Here is a 24776-nt window from a genome sequence, read left to right as displayed (position 1 = left end):
CTTCCGGCAAATCACTCAAAAATGCTGCCAAACGGTTGCAACTGCTCCCCTGAGAGGTTTGGCGGTCGAAACAGAAGGCTTTTTATCACAGGAAAAGAAATCAGCCCTCGACAAATTAACTGGCAGAAAAAGATTTTTTTCAAAAAATCACAATTTCATCAAAAATCTGAATTTCGGCAAATCACTCAAAAATGCTGCCAAACGTTTGCAACTGCTCCCCTGAGAGGTTTGGCGGTCGAAACAGAAGGCTTTTTATCACAGGAAAAGAAATCAGCCTTCAACAACTTAACGGGCAGAAAAAGATTTTTTTGAAAAAATCCCTCAGCCCCGGGGTCACAATTTCATCAAAAATCTGACTTTCGGCAAATCACTCAAAAATGCTGCCAAAACGCTTGCAACTGCTCCCCTGAGAGGTTTGGCGGTCGAAACAGAAGGCTTTTTATCACAGGAAAAGAAATCAGCCCTCAACAAATTAACTGGCAGAAAAAGATTTTTTTGAAAAAATCCCTAAGCCCCGGGGTCACAATTTCATCAAAAATCTGACTTTCGGCAATTCATTCAAAAATGCTGCCATACGGTTGCAAATGCTCCCCAGAGAGGTTTGGCGGTCGAAACAGAAGGCTTTTTATCACAGGAAAAGAAATCAGCCCTCGACAACTTAACTGGCAGAAAAAGATTTTTTTGAAAAAATCCCTAAGCCCCGGGGTCACAATTTTATCAAAAATCTGACTTTCGGCAAATCACTCAAAAATGCTGCCAAACGCTTGCAACTGCTCCCCTGAGAGGTTTGGCGGTCGAAACAGAAGGCTTTTTATCACAGGAAAAGAAATCAGCCCTCGACAAATTAACTGGCAGAAAAAGATTTTTTTGAATAAATCCCTAAGCCCCGGGGTCACAATTTCATCAAAAATCTGACTTTCGGCAATTCACTCAAAAATGCTGCCAAATGGTTGTAAATGCTCCCCTGAGAGGTTTGGCGGTCGAAACAGAAGGCTTTTTATCACAGGAAAAGAAATCAGCCCTCGACAAATTAACTGGCAGAAAAAGATTATTTTGAAAAAAACACAATTTCATCAAAAATCTGACTTTCGGCAAATCACTCAAAAATGCTGCCAAAACGCTTGCAACTGCTCCCCTGAGAGGTTTGGCGGTCGAAACAGAAGGCTTTTTATCACAGGAAAAGAAATCAGCCCTCAACAAATTAACTGGCAGAAAAAGATTTTTTTGAAAAAATCCCTAAGCCCCGGGGTCACAATTTCATCAAAAATCTGACTTTCGGCAATTCATTCAAAAATGCTGCCATACGGTTGCAAATGCTCCCCAGAGAGGTTTGGCGGTCGAAACAGAAGGCTTTTTATCACAGGAAAAGAAATCAGCCCTCGACAACTTAACTGGCAGAAAAAGATTTTTTTGAAAAAATCCCTAAGCCCCGGGGTCACAATTTTATCAAAAATCTGACTTTCGGCAAATCACTCAAAAATGCTGCCAAACGCTTGCAACTGCTCCCCTGAGAGGTTTGGCGGTCGAAACAGAAGGCTTTTTATCACAGGAAAAGAAATCAGCCCTCGACAAATTAACTGGCAGAAAAAGATTTTTTTGAATAAATCCCTAAGCCCCGGGGTCACAATTTCATCAAAAATCTGACTTTCGGCAATTCACTCAAAAATGCTGCCAAATGGTTGTAAATGCTCCCCTGAGAGGTTTGGTGGTCGAAACAGAAGGCTTTTTATCACAGGAAAAGAAATCAGCCCTCGAAAAATTAACTGGCAGAAAAAGATTTTTTCGAAAAAATCCCTAAGTCCCGGGGTCACAATTTCATCAAAAATCTGACTTTCGGCAATTCACTCAAAAATGCTGCTAAATGGTTGCAAATGCTCCCCTGAGAGGTTTGGCGGTCGAAAGAGAAGGCTTTTTATCACAGGAAAAGAAATCAGCCCTCGACAAATTAACTAGCAGAAAAAGATTGTTTTGAAAAAATCCCTAAGCCCCAGGGTCACAATTTCATCAAAAATCTGACTTCTGGCAAATCACTCAAAAATGCTGCCAAATGGTGGCAAATGCTCCCCTGAGAGGTTTGGCGGTCGAAAGAGAAGGCTTTTTATCACAGGAAAAGAAATCAGCCCTCGACAAATTAACTGGCATCAAAAGATTATTTTGAAAAAAACACAATTTCATCAAAAATCTGACTTTCGGCAACTCACTCAAAAATGGTGCCAAACGGTTGCAACTGCTCCCCTGAGAGGTTTGGCGGTCGAAACAGAAGGCTTTTTATCACTGGAAAAGAAATCAGCCCTCGACAACTTAACTGGCAGAAAAAGATTTTTTTGAAAAAATCCCTAAGCCCCGGGGTCACAATTTCATCAAAAATCTGACTTTCGGCAAATCACTCAAAAATGCTGCCAAACGGTTGCAACTGCTCCCCTGAGAGGTTTGGCGGTCGAAACAGAAGGCTTTTTATCACAGGAAAAGAAATTAGCCCTCGACAAATTAACTGGCAAAAAAAGATTTTTTTGAAAAAATCCCTAATCCCCGGGGTCACAATTTCATCAAAAATCTGACTTTCGGCAATTCATTCAAAACTGCTGCCAAACGGTTGCAAATGCTACCCTGAGAGGTTTGGCGGTCGAAACAGAAGGCTTTTTATCACAGGAAAAGAAATCAACCCTCGACAAATTAACTGGCAGAAAAAGATTTTTTTGAAAAAAATCACAATTTCATCAACAATCTGACTTTCGGCAAATCACTCAAAAATGATGCCAAACGGTTGCAACTGCTCCCCTGAGAGGTTTGGCGGTCGAAACAGAAGGCTTTTTATCACAGGAAAAGAAATCAGCCCTCGACAAATTAACTGGCAGAAAAAGATTTTTTTGAAATAATCCCTAAGTCCCGGGGTCACAATTTCATCAAAAATCTGACTTTCGGCAATTCACTCAAAAATGCTGCTAAATGGTTGCAAATGCTCCCCTGAGAGGTTTGGCGGTCGAAACAGAAGGCGTTTTATCACAGGAAAAGAAATCAGCCCTCGACAAATTAACTAGCAGAAAAAGATTGTTTTGAAAAAATCCCTAAGCCCCAGGGTCACAATTTCATCAAAAATCTGACTTCCGGCAAATCACTCAAAAATGCTGCCAAATGGTGGCAAATGCTCCCCTGAGAGGTTTGGCGGTCGAAAGAGAAGGCTTTTTATGACAGGAAAAGAAATCAGCCCTCGACAAATTAACTGGCATCAAAAGATTATTTTGAAAAAAACACAATTTCATCAAAAATCTGACTTTCGGCAACTCACTCAAAAATGGTGCCAAACGGTTGCAACTGCTCCCCTGAGAGGTTTGGCGGACGAAAGAAAAGGCTATTTATCACTGGAAAAGAAATCAGCCCTCGACAACTTAACTGGCAGAAAAAGATTTTTTTGAAAAAATCCCTAAGCCCCGGGGTCACAATTTCATCAAAAATCTGACTTTCGGCAAATCACTCAAAAATGCTGCCAAACGGTTGCAACTGCTCCCCTGAGAGGTTTGGCGGTCGAAACAGAAGGCTTTTTATCACTGGAAAAGAAATCAGCCCTCGACAACTTAACTGGCAGAAAAAGATTTTTTTGAAAAAATCCCTAAGCCCCGGGGTCACAATTTCATCAAAAATCTGACTTTCGGCAAATCACTCAAAAATGCTGCCAAACGGTTGCAACTGCTCCCCTGAGAGGTTTGGCGGTCGAAACAGAAGGCTTTTTATCACAGGAAAAGAAATTAGCCCTCGACAAATTAACTGGCAAAAAAAGATTTTTTTGAAAAAATCCCTAATCCCCGGGGTCACAATTTCATCAAAAATCTGACTTTCGGCAATTCATTCAAAACTGCTGCCAAACGGTTGCAAATGCTACCCTGAGAGGTTTGGCGGTCGAAACAGAAGGCTTTTTATCACAGGAAAAGAAATCAACCCTCGACAAATTAACTGGCAGAAAAAGATTTTTTTGAAAAAAATCACAATTTCATCAAAAATCTGACTTTCGGCAAATCACTCAAAAATGATGCCAAACGGTTGCAACTGCTCCCCTGAGAGGTTTGGCGGTCGAAACAGAAGGCTTTTTATCACAGGAAAAGAAATCAGCCCTCGACAAATTAACTGGCAAAAAAAGATTTTTTTGAAATAATCCCTAAGCCCCGGGGTCACAATTTCATCAAAAATCTGACTTTCGGCAAATCACTCAAAAATGCTGCCAAACGCTTGGAACTGCTCCCCTGAGAGGTTTGGCGGTCGAAACAGAAGGCTTTTTATCACAGGAAAAGAAATCAGCCCTCGAAAAATTAACTGGCAGAAAAAGATTTTTTTGAAAAAATCCCTAAGTCCCGGGGTCACAATTTCATCAAAAATCTGACTTTCGGCAATTCACTCAAAAATGCTGCTAAATGGTTGCAAATGCTCCCCTGAGAGGTTTGGCGGTCGAAAGAGAAGGCTTTTTATCACAGGAAAAGAAATCAGCCCTCGACAAATTAACTGGCAGAAAAAGATTGTTTTGAAAAAATCCCTAAGCCCCAGGGTCACAATTTCATCAAAAATCTGACTTCCGGCAAATCACTCAAAAATGCTGCCAAATGGTGGCAAATGCTCCCCTGAGAGGTTTGGCGGTCGAAAGAGAAGGCTTTTTATCACAGGAAAAGAAATCAGCCCTCGACAAATTAACTGGCATCAAAAGATTATTTTGAAAAAAACACAATTTCATCAAAAATCTGACTTTCGGCAAATCACTCAAAAATGCTGCCAAACGGTTGCAAATGCTCCCCTGAGAGGTTTGGCGGTCGAAACAGAAGGCTATTTATCACTGGAAAGGAAATCAGCCCTCGACAACTTAACTGGCAGAAAAAGATTTTTTTGAAAAAATCCCTAAGCCCCAGGGTCACAATTTCATCAAAAATCTGACTTCCGGCAAATCACTCAAAAATGCTGCCAAATGGTGGCAAATGCTCCCCTGAGAGGTTTGGCGATCGAAAGAGAAGGCTTTTTATCACAGGAAAAGAAATCAGCCCTCGACAAATTAACTGGCATCAAAAGATTATTTTGAAAAAAACACAATTTCATCAAAAATCTGACTTTCGGCAAATCACTCAAAAATGCTGCCAAACGGTTGCAAATGCTCCCCTGAGAGGTTTGGCGGTCGAAACAGAAGGCTATTTATCACTGGAAAAGAAATCAGCCCTCGACAACTTAACTGGCAGAAAAAGATTTTTTTGAAAAAATCCCTAAGCCCCGGGGTCACAATTTCATCAAAAATCAGACTTTCGGCAAATCACTCAAAAATGCTGCCAAACGGTTGCAAATGCTCCCCTGAGAGGTTTGGCGGTCGAAACAGAAGGCTATTTATCACTGGAAAAGAAATCAGTCCTCGACAACTTAACTGGCAGAAAAAGATTTTTTTGAAAAAATCCCTAAGCCCCGGGGTCACAATTTCATCAAAAATCTGACTTCCGGCAAATCACTCAAAAATGCTGCCAAACGGTTGCAACTGCTCCCCTGAGAGGTTTGGCGGTCGAAACAGAAGGCTTTTTATCACAGGAAAAGAAATCAGCCCTCGAAAAATTAACTGGCAGAAAAAGATTTTTTTGAAAAAATCCCTAAGTCCCGGGGTCACAATTTCATCAAAAATCTGACTTTCGGCAATTCACTCAAAAATGCTGCTAAATGGTTGCAAATGCTCCCCTGAGAGGTTTGGCGGTCGAAAGAGAAGGCTTTTTATCACAGGAAAAGAAATCAGCCCTCGACAAATTAACTGGCAGAAAAAGATTGTTTTGAAAAAATCCCTAAGCCCCAGGGTCACAATTTCATCAAAAATCTGACTTCCGGCAAATCACTCAAAAATGCTGCCAAATGGTGGCAAATGCTCCCCTGAGAGGTTTGGCGGTCGAAAGAGAAGGCTTTTTATCACAGGAAAAGAAATCAGCCCTCGACAAATTAACTGGCAGAAAAAGATTTTTTTGAAAACATCCCTAAGCCCCGGGGTCACAATTTCATCAAAAATCTGACTTGCGGCAATTCACTCAAAAATGCTGCCAAATGGTTGCAAATGCTCCCATGAGAGGTTTGGCGGTCGAAACAGAAGGCTTTTTATCACAGGAAAAGAAATCAGCCCTCGACAAATTAACTGGCAGAAAAAGATTATTTTGAAAAAAAAACCAATTTCATCAAAAATCTGACTTTCCGCAAATCACTCAAAAATGCTGCCAAACGGTTGCAACTGCTCCCCTGAGAGGTTTGGCGGTCGAAACAGAAGGCTTTTTATCACAGGAAAAGAAATTAGCCCTCGACAAATTAACTGGCAAAAAAAGATTTTTTTGAAAAAATCCCTAAGCCCCGGGGTCACAATTTCATCAAAAATCTGACTTTCGGCAATTCATTCAAAACTGCTGCCAAACGCTTGCAAATGCTCCCATGAGAAGTTTGGCGGTCGAAACAGAAGGCTTTTTATCACAGGAAAAGAAATCAACCCTCGACAAATTAACTGGCAGAAAAAGATTTTTTTGAAAAAATCACAATTTCATCAAAAATCTGACTTTCGGCAAATCACTCAAAAATGATGCCAAACGATTGCAACTGGTCCCCTGAGAGGTTTGGCGGTCGAAACAGAAGGCTTTTTATCACAGGAAAAGAAATCAGCCCTCGACAAATTAACTGGCAGAAAAAGATTTTTTTGAAATAATCCCTAAGCCCCGGGGTCACAATTTCATCAAAAATCTGACTTTCGGCAAATCACTCAAAAATGGTGCTAAACAGTTTCAACTGCTCCCCTGAGAGGTTTGGCGGTCGAAACAGAAGGCTTTTTATCACAGGAAAAGAAATCAGCCCTCGACAAATTAACTGGCAGAAAAAGATTATTTTGAAAAAAACACAATTTCATCAAAAATCTGACTTTCGGCAAATCACTCAAAAATGCTGCCAAAACGCTTGCAACTGCTCCCCTGAGAGGTTTGGCGGTCGAAACAGAAGGCTTTTTATCACAGGAAAAGAAATCAGCCCTCAACAAATTAACTGGCAGAAAAAGATTTTTTTGAAAAAATCCCTAAGCCCCGGGGTCACAATTTCATCAAAAATCTGACTTTCGGCAATTCATTCAAAAATGCTGCCATACGGTTGCAAATGCTCCCCAGAGAGGTTTGGCGGTCGAAACAGAAGGCTTTTTATCACAGGAAAAGAAATCAGCCCTCGACAACTTAACTGGCAGAAAAAGATTTTTTTGAAAAAATCCCTAAGCCCCGGGGTCACAATTTTATCAAAAATCTGACTTTCGGCAAATCACTCAAAAATGCTGCCAAACGCTTGCAACTGCTCCCCTGAGAGGTTTGGCGGTCGAAACAGAAGGCTTTTTATCACAGGAAAAGAAATCAGCCCTCGACAAATTAACTGGCAGAAAAAGATTTTTTTGAATAAATCCCTAAGCCCCGGGGTCACAATTTCATCAAAAATCTGACTTTCGGCAATTCACTCAAAAATGCTGCCAAATGGTTGTAAATGCTCCCCTGAGAGGTTTGGTGGTCGAAACAGAAGGCTTTTTATCACAGGAAAAGAAATCAGCCCTCGACAAATTAACTGGCAGAAAAAGATTTTTTTGAAAACATCCCTAAGCCCCGGGGTCACAATTTCATCAAAAATCTGACTTGCGGCAATTCACTCAAAAATGCTGCCAAATGGTTGCAAATGCTCCCATGAGAGGTTTGGCGGTCGAAACAGAAGGCTTTTTATCACAGGAAAAGAAATCAGCCCTCGACAAATTAACTGGCAGAAAAAGATTATTTTGAAAAAAAAACCAATTTCATCAAAAATCTGACTTTCCGCAAATCACTCAAAAATGCTGCCAAACGGTTGCAACTGCTCCCCTGAGAGGTTTGGCGGTCGAAACAGAAGGCTTTTTATCACAGGAAAAGAAATTAGCCCTCGACAAATTAACTGGCAAAAAAAGATTTTTTTGAAAAAATCCCTAAGCCCCGGGGTCACAATTTCATCAAAAATCTGACTTTCGGCAATTCATTCAAAACTGCTGCCAAACGCTTGCAAATGCTCCCATGAGAAGTTTGGCGGTCGAAACAGAAGGCTTTTTATCACAGGAAAAGAAATCAACCCTCGACAAATTAACTGGCAGAAAAAGATTTTTTTGAAAAAATCACAATTTCATCAAAAATCTGACTTTCGGCAAATCACTCAAAAATGATGCCAAACGATTGCAACTGGTCCCCTGAGAGGTTTGGCGGTCGAAACAGAAGGCTTTTTATCACAGGAAAAGAAATCAGCCCTCGACAAATTAACTGGCAGAAAAAGATTTTTTTGAAATAATCCCTAAGCTCCGGGGTCACAATTTCATCAAAAATCTGACTTTCGGCAAATCACTCAAAAATGGTGCTAAACAGTTTCAACTGCTCCCCTGAGAGGTTTGGCGGTCGAAACAGAAGGCTTTTTATCACAGGAAAAGAAATCAGCCCTCGACAAATTAACTGGCAGAAAAAGATTATTTTGAAAAAAACACAATTTCATCAAAAATCTGACTTTCGGCAAATCACTCAAAAATGCTGCCAAAACGCTTGCAACTGCTCCCCTGAGAGGTTTGGCGGTCGAAACAGAAGGCTTTTTATCACAGGAAAAGAAATCAGCCCTCGACAAATTAACTGGCAGAAAAAGATTTTTTTGAAAACATCCCTAAGCCCCGGGGTCACAATTTCATCAAAAATCTGACTTGCGGCAATTCACTCAAAAATGCTGCCAAATGGTTGCAAATGCTCCCATGAGAGGTTTGGCGGTCGAAACAGAAGGCTTTTTATCACAGGAAAAGAAATCAGCCCTCGACAAATTAACTGGCAGAAAAAGATTATTTTGAAAAAAAAACCAATTTCATCAAAAATCTGACTTTCCGCAAATCACTCAAAAATGCTGCCAAACGGTTGCAACTGCTCCCCTGAGAGGTTTGGCGGTCGAAACAGAAGGCTTTTTATCACAGGAAAAGAAATTAGCCCTCGACAAATTAACTGGCAAAAAAAGATTTTTTTGAAAAAATCCCTAAGCCCCGGGGTCACAATTTCATCAAAAATCTGACTTTCGGCAATTCATTCAAAACTGCTGCCAAACGCTTGCAAATGCTCCCATGAGAAGTTTGGCGGTCGAAACAGAAGGCTTTTTATCACAGGAAAAGAAATCAACCCTCGACAAATTAACTGGCAGAAAAAGATTTTTTTGAAAAAATCACAATTTCATCAAAAATCTGACTTTCGGCAAATCACTCAAAAATGATGCCAAACGATTGCAACTGGTCCCCTGAGAGGTTTGGCGGTCGAAACAGAAGGCTTTTTATCACAGGAAAAGAAATCAGCCCTCGACAAATTAACTGGCAGAAAAAGATTTTTTTGAAATAATCCCTAAGCCCCGGGGTCACAATTTCATCAAAAATCTGACTTTCGGCAAATCACTCAAAAATGGTGCTAAACAGTTTCAACTGCTCCCCTGAGAGGTTTGGCGGTCGAAACAGAAGGCTTTTTATCACAGGAAAAGAAATCAGCCCTCGACAAATTAACTGGCAGAAAAAGATTATTTTGAAAAAAACACAATTTCATCAAAAATCTGACTTTCGGCAAATCACTCAAAAATGCTGCCAAAACGCTTGCAACTGCTCCCCTGAGAGGTTTGGCGGTCGAAACAGAAGGCTTTTTATCACAGGAAAAGAAATCAGCCCTCAACAAATTAACTGGCAGAAAAAGATTTTTTTGAAAAAATCCCTAAGCCCCGGGGTCACAATTTCATCAAAAATCTGACTTTCGGCAATTCATTCAAAAATGCTGCCATACGGTTGCAAATGCTCCCCAGAGAGGTTTGGCGGTCGAAACAGAAGGCTTTTTATCACAGGAAAAGAAATCAGCCCTCGACAACTTAACTGGCAGAAAAAGATTTTTTTGAAAAAATCCCTAAGCCCCGGGGTCACAATTTTATCAAAAATCTGACTTTCGGCAAATCACTCAAAAATGCTGCCAAACGCTTGCAACTGCTCCCCTGAGAGGTTTGGCGGTCGAAACAGAAGGCTTTTTATCACAGGAAAAGAAATCAGCCCTCGACAAATTAACTGGCAGAAAAAGATTTTTTTGAATAAATCCCTAAGCCCCGGGGTCACAATTTCATCAAAAATCTGACTTTCGGCAATTCACTCAAAAATGCTGCCAAATGGTTGTAAATGCTCCCCTGAGAGGTTTGGTGGTCGAAACAGAAGGCTTTTTATCACAGGAAAAGAAATCAGCCCTCGACAAATTAACTGGCAGAAAAAGATTTTTTTGAAAACATCCCTAAGCCCCGGGGTCACAATTTCATCAAAAATCTGACTTGCGGCAATTCACTCAAAAATGCTGCCAAATGGTTGCAAATGCTCCCATGAGAGGTTTGGCGGTCGAAACAGAAGGCTTTTTATCACAGGAAAAGAAATCAGCCCTCGACAAATTAACTGGCAGAAAAAGATTATTTTGAAAAAAAAACCAATTTCATCAAAAATCTGACTTTCCGCAAATCACTCAAAAATGCTGCCAAACGGTTGCAACTGCTCCCCTGAGAGGTTTGGCGGTCGAAACAGAAGGCTTTTTATCACAGGAAAAGAAATTAGCCCTCGACAAATTAACTGGCAAAAAAAGATTTTTTTGAAAAAATCCCTAAGCCCCGGGGTCACAATTTCATCAAAAATCTGACTTTCGGCAATTCATTCAAAACTGCTGCCAAACGCTTGCAAATGCTCCCATGAGAAGTTTGGCGGTCGAAACAGAAGGCTTTTTATCACAGGAAAAGAAATCAACCCTCGACAAATTAACTGGCAGAAAAAGATTTTTTTGAAAAAATCACAATTTCATCAAAAATCTGACTTTCGGCAAATCACTCAAAAATGATGCCAAACGATTGCAACTGGTCCCCTGAGAGGTTTGGCGGTCGAAACAGAAGGCTTTTTATCACAGGAAAAGAAATCAGCCCTCGACAAATTAACTGGCAGAAAAAGATTTTTTTGAAAAAATCCCTAAGCCCCGGGGTCACAATTTTATCAAAAATCTGACTTTCGGCAAATCACTCAAAAATGCTGCCAAACGCTTGCAACTGCTCCCCTGAGAGGTTTGGCGGTCGAAACAGAAGGCTTTTTATCACAGGAAAAGAAATCAGCCCTCGACAAATTAACTGGCAGAAAAAGATTTTTTTGAATAAATCCCTAAGCCCCGGGGTCACAATTTCATCAAAAATCTGACTTTCGGCAATTCACTCAAAAATGCTGCCAAATGGTTGTAAATGCTCCCCTGAGAGGTTTGGTGGTCGAAACAGAAGGCTTTTTATCACAGGAAAAGAAATCAGCCCTCGACAAATTAACTGGCAGAAAAAGATTTTTTTGAAAACATCCCTAAGCCCCGGGGTCACAATTTCATCAAAAATCTGACTTGCGGCAATTCACTCAAAAATGCTGCCAAATGGTTGCAAATGCTCCCATGAGAGGTTTGGCGGTCGAAACAGAAGGCTTTTTATCACAGGAAAAGAAATCAGCCCTCGACAAATTAACTGGCAGAAAAAGATTATTTTGAAAAAAAAACCAATTTCATCAAAAATCTGACTTTCCGCAAATCACTCAAAAATGCTGCCAAACGGTTGCAACTGCTCCCCTGAGAGGTTTGGCGGTCGAAACAGAAGGCTTTTTATCACAGGAAAAGAAATTAGCCCTCGACAAATTAACTGGCAAAAAAAGATTTTTTTGAAAAAATCCCTAAGCCCCGGGGTCACAATTTCATCAAAAATCTGACTTTCGGCAATTCATTCAAAACTGCTGCCAAACGCTTGCAAATGCTCCCATGAGAAGTTTGGCGGTCGAAACAGAAGGCTTTTTATCACAGGAAAAGAAATCAACCCTCGACAAATTAACTGGCAGAAAAAGATTTTTTTGAAAAAATCACAATTTCATCAAAAATCTGACTTTCGGCAAATCACTCAAAAATGATGCCAAACGATTGCAACTGGTCCCCTGAGAGGTTTGGCGGTCGAAACAGAAGGCTTTTTATCACAGGAAAAGAAATCAGCCCTCGACAAATTAACTGGCAGAAAAAGATTTTTTTGAAATAATCCCTAAGCTCCGGGGTCACAATTTCATCAAAAATCTGACTTTCGGCAAATCACTCAAAAATGGTGCTAAACAGTTTCAACTGCTCCCCTGAGAGGTTTGGCGGTCGAAACAGAAGGCTTTTTATCACAGGAAAAGAAATCAGCCCTCGACAAATTAACTGGCAGAAAAAGATTATTTTGAAAAAAACACAATTTCATCAAAAATCTGACTTTCGGCAAATCACTCAAAAATGCTGCCAAAACGCTTGCAACTGCTCCCCTGAGAGGTTTGGCGGTCGAAACAGAAGGCTTTTTATCACAGGAAAAGAAATCAGCCCTCGACAAATTAACTGGCAGAAAAAGATTTTTTTGAAAACATCCCTAAGCCCCGGGGTCACAATTTCATCAAAAATCTGACTTGCGGCAATTCACTCAAAAATGCTGCCAAATGGTTGCAAATGCTCCCATGAGAGGTTTGGCGGTCGAAACAGAAGGCTTTTTATCACAGGAAAAGAAATCAGCCCTCGACAAATTAACTGGCAGAAAAAGATTATTTTGAAAAAAAAACCAATTTCATCAAAAATCTGACTTTCCGCAAATCACTCAAAAATGCTGCCAAACGGTTGCAACTGCTCCCCTGAGAGGTTTGGCGGTCGAAACAGAAGGCTTTTTATCACAGGAAAAGAAATTAGCCCTCGACAAATTAACTGGCAAAAAAAGATTTTTTTGAAAAAATCCCTAAGCCCCGGGGTCACAATTTCATCAAAAATCTGACTTTCGGCAATTCATTCAAAACTGCTGCCAAACGCTTGCAAATGCTCCCATGAGAAGTTTGGCGGTCGAAACAGAAGGCTTTTTATCACAGGAAAAGAAATCAACCCTCGACAAATTAACTGGCAGAAAAAGATTTTTTTGAAAAAATCACAATTTCATCAAAAATCTGACTTTCGGCAAATCACTCAAAAATGATGCCAAACGATTGCAACTGGTCCCCTGAGAGGTTTGGTGGTCGAAACAGAAGGCTTTTTATCACAGGAAAAGAAATCAGCCCTCGACAAATTAACTGGCAGAAAAAGATTTTTTTGAAAACATCCCTAAGCCCCGGGGTCACAATTTCATCAAAAATCTGACTTGCGGCAATTCACTCAAAAATGCTGCCAAATGGTTGCAAATGCTCCCATGAGAGGTTTGGCGGTCGAAACAGAAGGCTTTTTATCACAGGAAAAGAAATCAGCCCTCGACAAATTAACTGGCAGAAAAAGATTATTTTGAAAAAAAAACCAATTTCATCAAAAATCTGACTTTCCGCAAATCACTCAAAAATGCTGCCAAACGGTTGCAACTGCTCCCCTGAGAGGTTTGGCGGTCGAAACAGAAGGCTTTTTATCACAGGAAAAGAAATTAGCCCTCGACAAATTAACTGGCAAAAAAAGATTTTTTTGAAAAAATCCCTAAGCCCCGGGGTCACAATTTCATCAAAAATCTGACTTTCGGCAATTCATTCAAAACTGCTGCCAAACGCTTGCAAATGCTCCCATGAGAAGTTTGGCGGTCGAAACAGAAGGCTTTTTATCACAGGAAAAGAAATCAACCCTCGACAAATTAACTGGCAGAAAAAGATTTTTTTGAAAAAATCACAATTTCATCAAAAATCTGACTTTCGGCAAATCACTCAAAAATGATGCCAAACGATTGCAACTGGTCCCCTGAGAGGTTTGGCGGTCGAAACAGAAGGCTTTTTATCACAGGAAAAGAAATCAGCCCTCGACAAATTAACTGGCAGAAAAAGATTTTTTTGAAATAATCCCTAAGCCCCGGGGTCACAATTTCATCAAAAATCTGACTTTCGGCAAATCACTCAAAAATGGTGCTAAACAGTTTCAACTGCTCCCCTGAGAGGTTTGGCGGTCGAAACAGAAGGCTTTTTATCACAGGAAAAGAAATCAGCCCTCGACAAATTAACTGGCAGAAAAAGATTATTTTGAAAAAAACACAATTTCATCAAAAATCTGACTTTCGGCAAATCACTCAAAAATGCTGCCAAAACGCTTGCAACTGCTCCCCTGAGAGGTTTGGCGGTCGAAACAGAAGGCTTTTTATCACAGGAAAAGAAATCAGCCCTCAACAAATTAACTGGCAGAAAAAGATTTTTTTGAAAAAATCCCTAAGCCCCGGGGTCACAATTTCATCAAAAATCTGACTTTCGGCAATTCATTCAAAAATGCTGCCATACGGTTGCAAATGCTCCCCAGAGAGGTTTGGCGGTCGAAACAGAAGGCTTTTTATCACAGGAAAAGAAATCAGCCCTCGACAACTTAACTGGCAGAAAAAGATTTTTTTGAAAAAATCCCTAAGCCCCGGGGTCACAATTTTATCAAAAATCTGACTTTCGGCAAATCACTCAAAAATGCTGCCAAACGCTTGCAACTGCTCCCCTGAGAGGTTTGGCGGTCGAAACAGAAGGCTTTTTATCACAGGAAAAGAAATCAGCCCTCGACAAATTAACTGGCAGAAAAAGATTTTTTTGAATAAATCCCTAAGCCCCGGGGTCACAATTTCATCAAAAATCTGACTTTCGGCAATTCACTCAAAAATGCTGCCAAATGGTTGTAAATGCTCCCCTGAGAGGTTTGGTGGTCGAAACAGAAGGCTTTTTATCACAGGAAAAGAAATCAGCCCTCGAAAAATTAACTGGCAGAAAAAGATTTTTTTGAAAAAATCCCTAAGTCCCGGGGTCACAATTTCATCAAAAATCTGACTTTCGGCAATTCACTCAAAAATGCTGCTAAATGGTTGCAAATGCTCCCCTGAGAGGTTTGGCGGTCGAAAGAGAAGGCTTTTTATCACAGGAAAAGAAATCAGCCCTCGACAAATTAACTAGCAGAAAAAGATTGTTTTGAAAAAATCCCTAAGCCCCAGGGTCACAATTTCATCAAAAATCTGACTTCCGGCAAATCACTCAAAAATGCTGCCAAATGGTGGCAAATGCTCCCCTGAGAGGTTTGGCGGTCGAAAGAGAAGGCTTTTTATCACAGGAAAAGAAATCAGCCCTCGACAAATTAACTGGCATCAAAAGATTATTTTGAAAAAAACACAATTTCATCAAAAATCTGACTTTCGGCAACTCACTCAAAAATGGTGCCAAACGGTTGCAACTGCTCCCCTGAGAGGTTTGGCGGTCGAAACAGAAGGCTTTTTATCACTGGAAAAGAAATCAGCCCTCGACAACTTAACTGGCAGAAAAAGATTTTTTTGAAAAAATCCCTAAGCCCCGGGGTCACAATTTCATCAAAAATCTGACTTTCGGCAAATCACTCAAAAATGCTGCCAAACGGTTGCAACTGCTCCCCTGAGAGGTTTGGCGGTCGAAACAGAAGGCTTTTTATCACAGGAAAAGAAATTAGCCCTCGACAAATTAACTGGCAAAAAAAGATTTTTTTGAAAAAATCCCTAATCCCCGGGGTCACAATTTCATCAAAAATCTGACTTTCGGCAATTCATTCAAAACTGCTGCCAAACGGTTGCAAATGCTACCCTGAGAGGTTTGGCGGTCGAAACAGAAGGCTTTTTATCACAGGAAAAGAAATCAACCCTCGACAAATTAACTGGCAGAAAAAGATTTTTTTGAAAAAAATCACAATTTCATCAAAAATCTGACTTTCGGCAAATCACTCAAAAATGATGCCAAACGGTTGCAACTGCTCCCCTGAGAGGTTTGGCGGTCGAAACAGAAGGCTTTTTATCACAGGAAAAGAAATCAGCCCTCGACAAATTAACTGGCAGAAAAAGATTTTTTTGAAATAATCCCTAAGTCCCGGGGTCACAATTTCATCAAAAATCTGACTTTCGGCAATTCACTCAAAAATGCTGCTAAATGGTTGCAAATGCTCCCCTGAGAGGTTTGGCGGTCGAAAGAGAAGGCTTTTTATCACAGGAAAAGAAATCAGCCCTCGACAAATTAACTAGCAGAAAAAGATTGTTTTGAAAAAATCCCTAAGCCCCAGGGTCACAATTTCATCAAAAATCTGACTTCCGGCAAATCACTCAAAAATGCTGCCAAATGGTGGCAAATGCTCCCCTGAGAGGTTTGGCGGTCGAAAGAGAAGGCTTTTTATGACAGGAAAAGAAATCAGCCCTCGACAAATTAACTGGCATCAAAAGATTATTTTGAAAAAAACACAATTTCATCAAAAATCTTACTTTCGGCAACTCACTCAAAAATGGTGCCAAACGGTTGCAACTGCTCCCCTGAGAGGTTTGGCGGACGAAAGAAAAGGCTATTTATCACTGGAAAAGAAATCAGCCCTCGACAACTTAACTGGCAGAAAAAGATTTTTTTGAAAAAATCCCTAAGCCCCGGGGTCACAATTTCATCAAAAATCTGACTTTCGGCAAATCACTCAAAAATGCTGCCAAACGGTTGCAACTGCTCCCCTGAGAGGTTTGGCGGTCGAAACAGAAGGCTTTTTATCACTGGAAAAGAAATCAGCCCTCGACAACTTAACTGGCAGAAAAAGATTTTTTTGAAAAAATCCCTAAGCCCCGGGGTCACAATTTCATCAAAAATCTGACTTTCGGCAAATCACTCAAAAATGCTGCCAAACGGTTGCAACTGCTCCCCTGAGAGGTTTGGCGGTCGAAACAGAAGGCTTTTTATCACAGGAAAAGAAATTAGCCCTCGACAAATTAACTGGCAAAAAAAGATTTTTTTGAAAAAATCCCTAATCCCCGGGGTCACAATTTCATCAAAAATCTGACTTTCGGCAATTCATTCAAAACTGCTGCCAAACGGTTGCAAATGCTACCCTGAGAGGTTTGGCGGTCGAAACAGAAGGCTTTTTATCACAGGAAAAGAAATCAACCCTCGACAAATTAACTGGCAGAAAAAGATTTTTTTGAAAAAAATCACAATTTCATCAAAAATCTGACTTTCGGCAAATCACTCAAAAATGATGCCAAACGGTTGCAACTGCTCCCCTGAGAGGTTTGGCGGTCGAAACAGAAGGCTTTTTATCACAGGAAAAGAAATCAGCCCTCGACAAATTAACTGGCAAAAAAAGATTTTTTTGAAATATTCCCTAAGCCCCGGGGTCACAATTTCATCAAAAATCTGACTTTCGGCAAATCACTCAAAAATGCTGCCAAACGCTTGGAACTGCTCCCCTGAGAGGTTTGGCGGTCGAAACAGAAGGCTTTTTATCACAGGAAAAGAAATCAGCCCTCGAAAAATTAACTGGCAGAAAAAGATTTTTTTGAAAAAATCCCTAAGTCCCGGGGTCACAATTTCATCAAAAATCTGACTTTCGGCAATTCACTCAAAAATGCTGCTAAATGGTTGCAAATGCTCCCCTGAGAGGTTTGGCGGTCGAAAGAGAAGGCTTTTTATCACAGGAAAAGAAATCAGCCCTCGACAAATTAACTGGCAGAAAAAGATTGTTTTGAAAAAATCCCTAAGCCCCAGGGTCACAATTTCATCAAAAATCTGACTTCCGGCAAATCACTCAAAAATGCTGCCAAATGGTGGCAAATGCTCCCCTGAGAGGTTTGGCGGTCGAAAGAGAAGGCTTTTTATCACAGGAAAAGAAATCAGCCCTCGACAAATTAACTGGCATCAAAAGATTATTTTGAAAAAAACACAATTTCATCAAAAATCTGACTTTCGGCAAATCACTCAAAAATGCTGCCAAACGGTTGCAAATGCTCCCCTGAGAGGTTTGGCGGTCGAAACAGAAGGCTATTTATCACTGGAAAGGAAATCAGCCCTCGACAACTTAACTGGCAGAAAAAGATTTTTTTGAAAAAATCCCTAAGCCCCAGGGTCACAATTTCATCAAAAATCTGACTTCCGTCAAATCACTCAAAAATGCTGCCAAATGGTGGCAAATGCTCCCCTGAGAGGTTTGGCGGTCGAAAGAGAAGGCTTTTTATCACAGGAAAAGAAATCAGCCCTCGACAAATTAACTGGCATCAAAAGATTATTTTGAAAAAAACACAATTTCATCAAAAATCTGACTTTCGGCAAATCACTCAAAAATGCTGCCAAACGGTTGCAAATGCTCCCCTGAGAGGTTTGGCGGTCGAAACCGAAGGCTATTTATCACTGGAAAAGAAATCAGTCCTCGACAACTTAACTGGCAGAAAAAGATTTTTTTGAAAAAATCCCTAAGCCCCGGGGTCACAATTTCATCAAAAATCTGACTTCCGGCAAATCACTCAAAAATGCTGCCAAACGGTTGCAACTGATCCCCTGAGAGGTTTGGCGGTCGAAACAGAAGGCTTTTTATCACAGGAAAAGAAATCAGCCCTCGACAAATTAACTGGCAGAAAAAGATTTTTTTGAAAAAATCCCTAAGTCCCGGGGTCACAATTTCATCAAAAATCTGACTTTCGGCAATTCACTCATAAATGCTGCTAAATGGTTGCAAATGCTCCCCTGAGAGGTTTGGCGGTCGAAAGAGAAGGCTTTTTATCACAGGAAAAGAAATCAGCCCTCGACAAATTAACTGGCAGAAAAAGATTGTTTTGAAAAAATCCCTAAGCCCCAGGGTCACAATTTCATCAAAAATCTGACTTCCGGCAAATCACTCAAAAATGCTGCCAAATGGTGGCAAATGCTCCCCTGAGAGGTTTGGCGGTCGAAAGAGAAGGCTTTTTATCACAGGAAAAGAAATCAGCCCTCGACAAATTAACTGGCAGAAAAAGATTGTTTTGAAAAAATCCCTAAGCCCCAGGGTCACAATTTCATCAAAAATCTGACTTCCGGCAAATCACTCAAAAATGCTGCCAAATGATGGCAAATGCTCCCCTGAGAGGTTTGGCGGTCGAAAGAGAAGGCTTTTTATCACAGGAAAAGAAATCAGCCCTCGACAAATTAACTGGCATCAAAAGATTATTTTGAAAAAAACACAATTTCATCAAAAATCTGACTTTCGGCAAATCACTCAAAAATGCTGCCAAACGGTTGCAAATGCTCCCCTGAGAGGTTTGGCGGTCGAAACAGAAGGCTATTTATCACTGGAAAGGAAATCAGCCCTCGACAACTTAACTGGCAGAAAAAGATTTTTTTGAAAAAATCCCTAAGCCCCAGGGTCACAATTTCATCAAAAATCTGACTTCCGGCAAATCACTCAAAAATGCTGCTAAATGGTTGCAAATGCTCCCCTGAGAGGTTTGGCGGTCGAAAGAGAAGGCTTTTTATCACAGGAAAAGAAATCAGCCCTCGACAAATTAACTGGCAGAAAAAGATTGTTTTGAAAACATCCCTAAGCCCCGGGGTCACAATTTCATCAAAAATCTGACTTCTGGCAATTCACTCAAAAATGCTGCCAAATGGTTGCAAATGCTCCCATGAGAGGTTTGGCGGTCGAAACAGAAGGCTTTTTATCACAGGAAAAGAAATCAGCCCTCGACAAATTAACTGGCAGAAAAAGATTATTTTGAAAAAAAAACCAATTTCATCAAAAATCTGACTTTCCGCAAATCACTCAAAAATGCTGCCAAACGGTTGCAACTGCTCCCCTGAGAGGTTTGGCGGTCGAAACAGAAGGCTTTTTATCACAGGAAAAGAAATTAGCCCTCGACAAATTAACTGGCAAAAAAAGATTTTTTTGAAAAAATCCCTAAGCCCCGGGGTCACAATTTCATCAAAAATCTGACTTTCGGCAATTCATTCAAAACTGCTGCCAAACGCTTGCAAATGCTCCCATGAGAAGTTTGGCGGTCGAAACAGAAGGCTTTTTATCACAGGAAAAGAAATCAACCCTCGACAAATTAACTGGCAGAAAAAGATTTTTTTGAAAAAATCACAATTTCATCAAAAATCTGACTTTCGGCAAATCACTCAAAAATGATGCCAAACGATTGCAACTGGTCCCCTGAGAGGTTTGGCGGTCGAAACAGAAGGCTTTTTATCACAGGAAAAGAAATCAGCCCTCGACAAATTAACTGGCAGAAAAAGATTTTTTTGAAATAATCCCTAAGCCCCGGGGTCACAATTTCATCAAAAATCTGACTTTCGGCAAATCACTCAAAAATGGTGCTAAACAGTTTCAACTGCTCCCCTGAGAGGTTTGGCGGTCGAAACAGAAGTCTTTTTATCACAGGAAAAGAAATCAGCCCTCGACAAATTAACTGGCAGAAAAAGATTATTTTGAAAAAAACACAATTTCATCAAAAATCTGACTTTCGGCAAATCACTCAAAAATGCTGCCAAAACGCTTGCAACTGCTCCCCTGAGAGGTTTGGCGGTCGAAACAGAAGGCTTTTTATCACAGGAAAAGAAATCAGCCCTCAACAAATTAACTGGCAGAAAAAGATTTTTTTGAAAAAATCCCTAAGCCCCGGGGTCACAATTTCATCAAAAATCTGACTTTCGGCAATTCATTCAAAAATGCTGCCATACGGTTGCAAATGCTCCCCAGAGAGGTTTGGCGGTCGAAACAGAAGGCTTTTTATCACAGGAAAAGAAATCAGCCCTCGACAACTTAACTGGCAGAAAAAGATTTTTTTGAAAAAATCCCTAAGCCCCGGGGTCACAATTTTATCAAAAATCTGACTTTCGGCAAATCACTCAAAAATGCTGCCAAACGCTTGCAACTGCTCCCCTGAGAGGTTTGGCGGTCGAAACAGAAGGCTTTTTATCACAGGAAAAGAAATCAGCCCTCGACAAATTAACTGGCAGAAAAAGATTTTTTTGAATAAATCCCTAAGCCCCGGGGTCACAATTTCATCAAAAATCTGACTTTCGGCAATTCACTCAAAAATGCTGCCAAATGGTTGTAAATGCTCCCCTGAGAGGTTTGGTGGTCGAAACAGAAGGCTTTTTATCACAGGAAAAGAAATCAGCCCTCGAAAAATTAACTGGCAGAAAAAGATTTTTTTGAAAAAATCCCTAAGTCCCGGGGTCACAATTTCATCAAAAATCTGACTTTCGGCAATTCACTCAAAAATGCTGCTAAATGGTTGCAAATGCTCCCCTGAGAGGTTTGGCGGTCGAAAGAGAAGGCTTTTTATCACAGGAAAAGAAATCAGCCCTCGACAAATTAACTAGCAGAAAAAGATTGTTTTGAAAAAATCCCTAAGCCCCAGGGTCACAATTTCATCAAAAATCTGACTTCCGGCAAATCACTCAAAAATGCTGCCAAATGGTGGCAAATGCTCCCCTGAGAGGTTTGGCGGTCGAAAGAGAAGGCTTTTTATCACAGGAAAAGAAATCAGCCCTCGACAAATTAACTGGCATCAAAAGATTATTTTGAAAAAAACACAATTTCATCAAAAATCTGACTTTCGGCAACTCACTCAAAAATGGTGCCAAACGGTTGCAACTGCTCCCCTGAGAGGTTTGGCGGTCGAAACAGAAGGCTTTTTATCACTGGAAAAGAAATCAGCCCTCGACAACTTAACTGGCAGAAAAAGATTTTTTTGAAAAAATCCCTAAGCCCCGGGGTCACAATTTCATCAAAAATCTGACTTTCGGCAAATCACTCAAAAATGCTGCCAAACGGTTGCAACTGCTCCCCTGAGAGGTTTGGCGGTCGAAACAGAAGGCTTTTTATCACAGGAAAAGAAATTAGCCCTCGACAAATTAACTGGCAAAAAAAGATTTTTTTGAAAAAATCCCTAATCCCCGGGGTCACAATTTCATCAAAAATCTGACTTTCGGCAATTCATTCAAAACTGCTGCCAAACGGTTGCAAATGCTACCCTGAGAGGTTTGGCGGTCGAAACAGAAGGCTTTTTATCACAGGAAAAGAAATCAACCCTCGACAAATTAACTGGCAGAAAAAGATTTTTTTGAAAAAAATCACAATTTCATCAAAAATCTGACTTTCGGCAAATCACTCAAAAATGCTGCCAAACGGTTGCAACTGCTCCCCTGAGAGGTTTGGCGGTCGAAACAGAAGGCTTTTTATCACAGGAAAAGAAATCAGCCCTCGACAAATTAACTGGCAGAAAAAGATTTTTTTGAAATAATCCCTAAGTCCCGGGGTCACAATTTCATCAAAAATCTGACTTTCGGCAATTCACTCAAAAATGCTGCTAAATGGTTGCAAATGCTCCCCTGAGAGGTTTGGCGGTCGAAAGAGAAGGCTTTTTATCACAGGAAAAGAAATCAGCCCTCGACAAATTAACTAGCAGAAAAAGATTGTTTTGAAAAAATCCCTAAGCCCCAGGGTCACAATTTCATCAAAAATCTGACTTCCGGCAAATCACTCAAAAATGCTGCCAAATGGTGGCAAATGCTCCCCTGAGAGGTTTGGCGGTCGAAAGAGAAGGCTTTTTATGACAGGAAAAGAAATCAGCCCTCGACAAATTAACTGGCATCAAAAGATTATTTTGAAAAAAACACAATTTCATCAAAAATCTGACTTTCGGCAACTCACTCAAAAATGGTGCCAAACGGTTGCAACTGCTCCCCTGAGAGGTTTGGCGGACGAAAGAAAAGGCTATTTATCACTGGAAAAGAAATCAGCCCTCGACAACTTAACTGGCAGAAAAAGATTTTTTTGAAAAAATCCCTAAGCCCCGGGGTCACAATTTCATCAAAAATCTGACTTTCGGCAAATCACTCAAAAATGCTGCCAAACGGTTGCAACTGCTCCCCTGAGAGGTTTGGCGGTCGAAACAGAAGGCTTTTTATCACTGGAAAAGAAATCAGCCCTCGACAACTTAACTGGCAGAAAAAGATTTTTTTGAAAAAATCCCTAAGCCCCGGGGTCACAATTTCATCAAAAATCTGACTTTCGGCAAATCACTCAAAAATGCTGCCAAACGGTTGCAACTGCTCCCCTGAGAGGTTTGGCGGTCGAAACAGAAGGCTTTTTATCACAGGAAAAGAAATTAGCCCTCGACAAATTAACTGGCAAAAAAAGATTTTTTTGAAAAAATCCCTAATCCCCGGGGTCACAATTTCATCAAAAATCTGACTTTCGGCAATTCATTCAAAACTGCTGCCAAACGGTTGCAAATGCTACCCTGAGAGGTTTGGCGGTCGAAACAGAAGGCTTTTTATCACAGGAAAAGAAATCAACCCTCGACAAATTAACTGGCAGAAAAAGATTTTTTTGAAAAAAATCACAATTTCATCAAAAATCTGACTTTCGGCAAATCACTCAAAAATGATGCCAAACGGTTGCAACTGCTCCCCTGAGAGGTTTGGCGGTCGAAACAGAAGGCTTTTTATCACAGGAAAAGAAATCAGCCCTCGACAAATTAACTGGCAAAAAAAGATTTTTTTGAAATAATCCCTAAGCCCCGGGGTCACAATTTCATCAAAAATCTGACTTTCGGCAAATCACTCAAAAATGCTGCCAAACGCTTGGAACTGCTCCCCTGAGAGGTTTGGCGGTCGAAACAGAAGGCTTTTTATCACAGGAAAAGAAATCAGCCCTCGAAAAATTAACTGGCAGAAAAAGATTTTTTTGAAAAAATCCCTAAGTCCCGGGGTCACAATTTCATCAAAAATCTGACTTTCGGCAATTCACTCAAAAATGCTGCTAAATGGTTGCAAATGCTCCCCTGAGAGGTTTGGCGGTCGAAAGAGAAGGCTTTTTATCACAGGAAAAGAAATCAGCCCTCGACAAATTAACTGGCAGAAAAAGATTGTTTTGAAAAAATCCCTAAGCCCCAGGGTCACAATTTCATCAAAAATCTGACTTCCGGCAAATCACTCAAAAATGCTGCCAAATGGTGGCAAATGCTCCCCTGAGAGGTTTGGCGGTCGAAAGAGAAGGCTTTTTATCACAGGAAAAGAAATCAGCCCTCGACAAATTAACTGGCATCAAAAGATTATTTTGAAAAAAACACAATTTCATCAAAAATCTGACTTTCGGCAAATCACTCAAAAATGCTGCCAAACGGTTGCAAATGCTCCCCTGAGAGGTTTGGCGGTCGAAACAGAAGGCTATTTATCACTGGAAAGGAAATCAGCCCTCGACAACTTAACTGGCAGAAAAAGATTTTTTTGAAAAAATCCCTAAGCCCCAGGGTCACAATTTCATCAAAAATCTGACTTCCGTCAAATCACTCAAAAATGCTGCCAAATGGTGGCAAATGCTCCCCTGAGAGGTTTGGCGGTCGAAAGAGAAGGCTTTTTATCACAGGAAAAGAAATCAGCCCTCGACAAATTAACTGGCATCAAAAGATTATTTTGAAAAAAACACAATTTCATCAAAAATCTGACTTTCGGCAAATCACTCAAAAATGCTGCCAAACGGTTGCAAATGCTCCCCTGAGAGGTTTGGCGGTCGAAACCGAAGGCTATTTATCACTGGAAAAGAAATCAGTCCTCGACAACTTAACTGGCAGAAAAAGATTTTTTTGAAAAAATCCCTAAGCCCCGGGGTCACAATTTCATCAAAAATCTGACTTCCGGCAAATCACTCAAAAATGCTGCCAAACGGTTGCAACTGATCCCCTGAGAGGTTTGGCGGTCGAAACAGAAGGCTTTTTATCACAGGAAAAGAAATCAGCCCTCGACAAATTAACTGGCAGAAAAAGATTTTTTTGAAAAAATCCCTAAGTCCCGGGGTCACAATTTCATCAAAAATCTGACTTTCGGCAATTCACTCATAAATGCTGCTAAATGGTTGCAAATGCTCCCCTGAGAGGTTTGGCGGTCGAAAGAGAAGGCTTTTTATCACAGGAAAAGAAATCAGCCCTCGACAAATTAACTGGCAGAAAAAGATTGTTTTGAAAAA

Source organism: Podarcis muralis, chromosome 10 (assembly GCF_964188315.1).
Source record: "Podarcis muralis chromosome 10, rPodMur119.hap1.1, whole genome shotgun sequence".
Taxonomy (NCBI): domain Eukaryota; kingdom Metazoa; phylum Chordata; class Lepidosauria; order Squamata; family Lacertidae; genus Podarcis; species Podarcis muralis.
Note: the sequence above shows the minus strand (reverse complement) of the source record.